The sequence below is a fragment of the Sciurus carolinensis genome, chromosome 9, assembly GCF_902686445.1.
Source record: "Sciurus carolinensis chromosome 9, mSciCar1.2, whole genome shotgun sequence".
Taxonomy (NCBI): domain Eukaryota; kingdom Metazoa; phylum Chordata; class Mammalia; order Rodentia; family Sciuridae; genus Sciurus; species Sciurus carolinensis.
In genome coordinates, this window is record NC_062221.1 from 63,164,941 (window position 1) to 63,173,517 (window position 8,577).

Here is an 8,577-nt window from a genome sequence, read left to right on the forward strand (position 1 = left end):
TCAACTGATTTCTCAACCCAGACCCTCAATGCCAGGAGGTCCTAGAATAACATATATCAAGCTCTGAAAGAAAATGGATACCAACTGAGAATTTTATATCCAGGAAAATTAAGTTTCAGTTTTGAATATGAAATAAAAAAAACTTCCATGATAAGCAAAAGTTAAGAGAATTCATAACTAGAAAACCTGCACTACAGAACATTCTCAGCAAAATATTCCATGAGTGTGAAATGAAAACAACAATAAAACCCAGGAAATCAGGAACTACACTAAAGGAAAGGTCAATCAAAAGAGAAACTAAGTTAAGTCAAAAACCAAAAATAAACCAAAATGACCAGGAATACAAATCATATCTCAATAATAACCCTGAATGTTAATGGCCTAAAGTCATCAATCAAAAGACATAGACTGGCAGATTGAATTAAAAAAAAAAAAAAAAAAAGACCCAACATGCTATCTTCAAGAGTTTCAACTCCTGGGAAAAGACATCCACAGACTGAAGGTGAAAATTTGAGAAAAACATATCACTCACATGGACTCTGTTAACAAGCAAGGATTTCCATCCTGATATCAGACAAAGTGGACTTCAAACCAAAGTTAGTCTGAAGGGATAAAGAAAGACATTTCATACTGCTTAACAAGGAATAGCAATCATAAATATATATGCCCCCAAACAATGGAGCATCTATGTACATCAAACACTTCTCAATTTCAAGATCAAATAAAACTATGACACAATAATACTAGGTGACTTTAACATACCTCTCTCACCACTGGATAGATCTTCCAAACACAAATTAAACAAAGAAGCTATAGAATTAAATAATGCAATCAATTATTTAGGCTTAATGAACACATATAGAGTATTTGATCCATCATCAAACGAATACACTTTCTTCTCAGCAGCACATGGATCCTTCTCTAAAATAGTCCAAGTTATGCCACAAAGGAACCATTAGCAAATACAAAAAAATAGAAAGAGTAACCTGCATTCTATCAGATCATACTGGAATGAAAGTAGAAATCAACAATAAAATAACAAATAGAAGCTACTTCAACACCTGGAGACTAAATAACATGCTACTGAGTGATGAATGGATAGCAGAAGAAATCAGGGAGGAGATAAAGAAATACTTAGAGGTAAATGAGGACACCAATACAACATATCAAAATTTCTGGGACACTATAAAGGCAGTGCTTAGAGAAAAGTTCATTGCATTAAACTCATACACTAGAAGAATAAAAAGTCAACAAATAAATGACGTAACATTATATCTCAAAATGCTAGAAAAAGAAAAACAAATCAACACCCAAAGCAGCAGAAACAGGAAATAATTAAAATCACAGCTGAAATCAATGAAAATGAAACAAAAGAAACAATTGAAAAAAATTGACAAAACAAAAAATTGGTTCTTTGAAAAAAATTAATAAAATTGATAAACCCTTAGCCACACTAACAAAAAGAGAAAACTCAAATTACAAAAATTTGTGATGAAAAAGGAAATATCACAATGAACACTATTGAAATACAAAACAAAATTAGAAGCTATTTTGAAAATCTATACTTCAACAAAATAGAACATCTCAAAGACACTGACAAATTTCTAGAGACACATGATGTACCCGGACTGAATCAGGAGGACATACACAATTTAAACATATCAATTTCAAGCAATGAAATATAAGATGCCATCAAAAGCCTACCAAGAGAGGTTTTCAAGATGGCAGACAAGAGGTCGACTGCATTTCATGTTGCTCCAGGACGCAGGATTCAAAAGAGGAGATAGTGAGAGACTTGGGACCAACTCAAAGCGGCCGGGTGAGTCTCTCCCGTTGGGGAGGCGTCCTGGAAGGGGCGGTAGCCCCGGAACGCAGGGAACATTGTGAAGTAGAGTCGCCCGGCGAGACGCCCCTACCCCCTGCTGGAGCGGTAAATGCGGACAACTGGGATCATCGTAGAGGTGGCTACTCAGCACAGCACTTGGACTCGGAGCAACCACTGGGGCTCCAGGCGGCTGCCTGAGGAGGAGCTGCGTGGCGAGCTGTTTGGACTCAGAGCAATCGCTTCTGAACACCGGGGGGCTGCCCGGAGGAAGAGGAGGAACGTGGCGGGTCGCTTGGTCTAGAAGTGACTGCATCAGAGCTACAGGCGGTTGCCAGAGGAGGAGGCGAGTGGTGAGTTGTTAGGACTCAAAGCGACCGCTCCTGAACACCGGTGGCCTGCCTGGAGGAGGAGTGTGGTGGGTTGCTTGGTCTCCGAGCAACCGCTCCTGAACACCCGGGGGGCTACCCTGAAGAGGAGGAGGAACAGGGTGGGTCACTTGGACTTGGAGTGACTGCCTAGGGCTACGGGCGGTTGGCGGGAGGAGGAGACACGAAGTGAGTTGCTTGGACTCCTAGTGACTGCGTCGGAACACCGGGCGGCTGTCCGGAGGAAGAGGTGTGTGGCGAGTCTCTGGGTCTCGGAGCTATTTTACGGGGCTCCAGGTGGCGGCTCAGAGGAGGGGCCGCATAGCCAGGCGATTAGGTGCAGAGCACGGTCCCAGGACCTAGGTGGCTTCTTGGTGGAAGAGCCGCACAGAGACACGCCTAGGGGCGGAGCGAAGTTTCCAGGACTGCGGGCAGATTCTCTGAGGAGAGGCAGCCAAAGGAGACTCGTCTGCGAAGGGTGAGGCTCCCAGGCAAAGGAGGTAGGTCCAGGCCCCTGGGAACGTTGCAGAGGAAGGCAGCCCAGTCCAGGCGGTAGTTGTAGATTGAGGGGAACCTCTAGGAGGGGAACTGACCACCGAGACCTTCCCACAGGGTGAGTCTTCCCTGCCGGGTGAGGTTTTCCCACAAGGACGGTAAAACCAGAGACACAGGCACAAACAGGCCTTGCCTCAGCCTGCAGCCTAGTTCCCCTTTGGATGATCATTGGTCAACAAGTGGAGGCACCTCTGCCCACTAGCAGGGAATATACCCCAGGGTCACCAACCCTAGAGAGGCAGCTTCCTTGTGGAGCACCGCATTATCAACTTCCTCCCAAGACTTCAGGCTACTGAAGGATAAGAGGGGATATACTCGCAATCTTCAGGGACATTATAAGTCAATAGAGGAAATCTGCAATATCTTAATGATCCACTGATTCCTGAACAATATGAGAAAACAAGGGAAGAAAATGCCCCAAACAAATCTAGATGTTACATCAATAAAATCCAACGACAGCATGGCAGAAGAAATGACAGAAAGGGAGTTCAGAATGTACATAATTAAAATGATTAGGGAAGCAAACGATGAGATGAAAGAGCAAATGCAGGCATTGAATGATGAGATGAAAGAGCAAATGCAGGCACTGAATGATAGCACCAATCCACAGTTAAAAGAGCAAATACAGGAAGCAAAAGACCATTTCAATAAAGAGTTAGAGATATTGAAAAAAAACAAACAGAAATCCTTGAAATGAAGGAAACAATAAACCAAAGTAAGAACTCCATAGAAAGCATAACCAATAGGATAGAACACCTGGAAGACAGAACCTCAGATATTGAAGACAAAATATTTCACCTTGAAAACAAAGTTGAACAAACAGAGAAGATGGTAAGAAATCATGAACAGAATCTCCAAGAACTATGGGATATCATGAAAAGACCAAATTTGAGAATTATTGGGATTGAGGAAGGCTTAGAGAAACAAACCAAAGGAATGGACAATCTATTCAATGAAATAATATCAGAAAATTTCCCAAATCTGAAGAATGAAATGGAAAATCAAGTTCAAGAGGCTTATAGGATTCCAAATACACAAAATTACAACAGACCCACACCAAGTCACATTATAATGAAAATACCTAACATACAAAATAAAGACAGAATCTTAAAGGCTGTGAGAGAAAAGAACCAGATTACATTCAGGGGGAAACCAATACAGATATCAGCAGATTTTTCAATCCAGACCCTAAAAGCTAGAAGGGCCGGGAACAACATTTTTCAAGCTCTGAAAGAAAATGGATGCCAACCAAGAATCTTATACCCAACAAAACTTACCTTCAAATTTGACGATGAAATAAAATCATTCCATGATAAACAAAAGCTAAAAGAATTTACAAAAAGAAAGCCAGCATTACAGAATATTCTAATCAAAATATTCCAGGAGGAAGAGATAAAAAACAAAGAAGCAAATCAGAAAAGGGAGGAATTATCCTAAAGGAATTGTCAAATAAAGGGAGAACCAAGTTATGTCAAAAAAATAAATAAATAAATAAAATTTTAAAAATGAACCAAATGACTGGGAATACAAATCATATCTCAATAATAACCCTGAATGTTAATGGCCTGAATTCATTAATCAAAAGACATAGACTGGCAGATTGGATTAAAAAGAAAGATCCATAGACTGGTGTTCAAGATGGCTGCCTAGAGGGTGGCTGCATTTCATGTTGCTCCAGGACTCAAGATTCAAAAGAGGAGATAGTGACTTGGGACCAACTCAAAGCCGCCGGGTGAGTTTCTCCCATAGGGGAGGCGTCCCGGATGGGGCAGTAGCCCCAGAACGCAGAGAACTTTGTGAAGTAGAGTGACTCGGCGAGACGCCCCTCCCCCGCCGGAGCGGTAAAAACGGACAGCGAAGCGGAGCGAAAAAATGGCGGATTGAAGTTTCCAGGACTGCGGGCAGCTTCTCTAACCTAAGGAGACTCGTCTGCGAAGGGTGAGGCTCCCAAGCCCAGGAGGGAGGTCCGGGCCCCTGGGAACGTTGCCTGAGAAGGCTGCCCTGCCCAGGCGGCAAGACACACCTCCCCCCGCTGGAGCAGTGAGCTCGGAAAGTGGGGAACCTTGCAGAGGAGGCCGAGCAGCACACCGCTTGGTTTTTTGGTTTTCTGGAGCAATCTGCCAGGGCTCCAGGGACTGCCAGAGAAAGAGTTGGGCGGCGAGCTATTTGGATTCAGCAACCGCCTGAACAACGGGGAGGGGGCTGTCCTGAGGAGGTGGAGGTGCGCAGTGAGTGGCTTCGTCTCCAAGCGCCCACACAGAGCACCGGGTGGCTGCCTAGAGTAAGAGACGAGTGACGGGTCACTGGGGCTTGGAGCATATGTACGAGGCTCCAAGTGACTACTCAGAGGACGGGTCGCATAGCCAGGCAATTAGGTGCAAAGCACGGTCCGAGCCGGGGATCTAAGCACCTTTTTTTGAAAGAGCTACACAGAGACCAGCTACGGGGTGGAGCGAAGGTTCCAGGACTGCAGGCAGCTTCTCTGAGGAGGGGCCACCTAAGGAGACTCATCTGCGAAGGGCAGGGCTCCCAAGCCCAGGAGGTAGGTCCAGACCCCTGGAAACGTTGCCTGGGAAGGCTGCCCTGCCCAGGCGGTACTTGTCGACTGAGGGAAACCTCTAGGAGGGGAACGGACTAGCGAGACCTCCCCACCGGGTGGGTCTTCCCCGCCGAGTGAGGTTTTCCCACAAAGACGGTAAAACCAGAGACACAGGCCCAAACAGGCATTGCCTCAGCCTGCAGTCTAGTTCCCCTTTGGATGACCATTGGTCAACAAGTAGAGGGACCTCTGCCCTCTAGCAGGGAATATACCCCAACTGAAGACCACCACCCCTAGAGAGGCAGCTACCTAGGGGAACACCGAAGTATCTTCCTCTAAGATTTCAGGCTACTGAAGGATAAGAGGGGATACACTAGCAATCTTCAGGGACATTATAAGTCAATAGAGGAAATCTGCAACATCTCTGCAGTCCACTGACACCTGAACGTCATGAGAAAACAAGGGAAGAAAATGCCTCAAACAAATCTGGATGTTATATCAATAAAATCCAATGACAGCATGGCAGAAGAAATGTCAGAAAGGGAGTTCAGAATGTACATAATCAACATGATAAGGGAAGCAAACGATAAATGAAAGAGCAGATGCAGGCATTGAATGAACGCACCAATAGACAGTTAAAAGAACAAATACAGGAAGCAAAAGACCATTTCAATAAAGAGTTAGAGATATTGAAAAAAAAACAAACAGAAATCCTTGAAATGAAGGAAACAATAAACCAAATTAAGAACTCCATAGAAAGCACAACCAATAGGATAGAACACCTGGAAGACAGAACCTCAGATATTGAAGACAAAATATTTAACCTCGAAAACAAAGTCAAACAAACAGAGAAGATGGTAAGAAATCATGAACAGAATCTCCAAGAACTATGGGATATCATGAAAAGGCCAAATTTGAGAATTATTGGGATTGAGGAAGGCTTAGAGAAGCAAACCAAAGGAATGAACAACCTATTCAATGAGATAATTTCAGAAAATTTCCCAAATGTGAAGAATGAAATGGAAAATCAAGTTCAAGAGGCTTATAGGACTCCAAATACACAAAATTACAACAGACCCACACCAAGTCACATTATTATGAAAATACCTAACATACAAAATAAAGACAGAATCTTAAAGGCTGTGAGAGAAAAGAACCAAATTACATTCAGGGGGAAACCAATACGGATATCAGCAGATTTTTCAAACCAGACCTTAAAAGCTAGAAGGGCCTGGAATAACATTTTTCAAGCCCTAAAAGAAAATGGATGCCAACCAAGAATCCTATACCCAGCAAAACTTACCTTCAGATTTGACGACGAAATAAAATCCTTCCATGATAAACAAAAGCTAAAAGAATATACAAAAAGAAAGCCAGCATTACAGAACATTCTCAGCAAAATATTCCATGAAGAAGATATGAAAAACAAAGAAGCAAATCAGCAAAGGGAGGAGCTATCCTAAAGGAACTCTCAAATAAAGAGGAACCAAGTCGTGTCAAAAACAAGCAAATAAATGAATAAAATGAGTCAAATGACCGGGAATACAAATCATATCTCAATAATAACCCTGAATATTAACGGCCTGAATTCATCAATCAAAAGACATAGACTGGCAGATTGGATAAAAAAGAAAGATCCAACAACATGTTGCCTGCAAAAGACTCATCTCCTAGAAAGAGATACCCAAAGACTAAAGGTGAAAGGATGGGAAAAAACTTACCATGCACATGGACCCAGCAAAAAAGCTGGGGTATCCATCCTCATTTCAGGTAAAGTGGACTTCAAGCCAAAGTTAATCAGAAGGGATAAAGAAGGACATTTCATAATGCTTAAGGGAACCATAAATCAGCAAGACATAACAATCATAAATATCTATGCCCCAAACAGTGGCTCACCCATGTATGTCAAACAAATCCTTCTCAATCTCAGAAACCAAATAGACCACAATACAATAATACTAGGTGATTTTAACACACCTCTCTCACCACTAGACAGATCTTCCAAACAAAAATTGAACAAAGAAACCATAGATCTCAATAACACAATCAATGATTTAGACTTAACAGACATTTATAGAATATACCATCCAACCAAGAGCGAATACACTTTCTTCTCAGCAACACATGGATCCTTCTCTAAAATAGACCATATATTATGCCACAAAGCTAATGTTAGCAAATACAAGAAGATAGAGACACTTCCTTGTATTCTATCAGACCATAATGGATTGAAGTTAGAAATAAATGAAAGAGTAAAAAACAGAAACTACTCCAACACCTGGAGATTAAATAATATGCTATTATATGAGGAAAGGATAACAGAAGATATTAGGAAGGAAATTTAAAAATTCTTAGAGGTAAACGAAAACAAAGAAACATCGTATCAAAATCTCTGGGACACTATGAAAGCGGTACTTAGAGGAAGATTTATTTCATGGAGTGCATTTAATAAAAGAAGTAAAACTCAAAAAATAAACGACCTAACACTACAGCTCAAAGCCCTAGAAAAAGAAGAACAGACCAACACCAAAAGTAGTAGAAGACAGGAAATAGTTAAACTCAGAGCTGAAATCAATGAAATTGAAACAAAAGAAACAATACAAAAAATTGACAAAATAAATAGTTGGTTCTTCGAAAAAATAAACAAAATTGATAAACCTTTAGCCACACTAACAAAGAGAAGACGAGAGAAAACCCAAATTACCAAAATTCGAAATGAACAAGGAAATATCACAACAGACAGGATTGAAATACAAAACATAATTAGAAACTATTTTGAAAATCTATATTCCAACAAAATAGAAAATTTCGAAGACATCAACAAGTTTCTAGAGACCTATGAATTGCCTAAACTGAACGAGGAGGACATACACAATTTAAATAGACCAATTTTAAGTAATGAAATAGAAGAAGTCATAAAAAGCCTACCAACAAAGAAAAGTCCAGGACCTGATGGTTTCTCAGTCGAGTTCTACAAAACCTTTAAAGAAGAGCTCATTCCAATACTTTTCAAAGTATTCCATGAAATAGAAGAGGAGGGAACCCTCCCAAACTCATTCTACGCAGCCAATAACACCCTGATACCTAAACCAGACAGAGACACATCGAGGAAAGAAAATTTCAGACCAATATCCTTAATGAACATCGACGCAAAAATTCTCAACAAAATTTTAGCAAATCACATACAAAAATGTATTAAAAAGATAGTGCATCATGATCAAGTGGGTTTCATCCCAGGGATGCAAGTTTGGTTCAACATCAGGAAATCAATAAATGTCATTCACCATATCAAC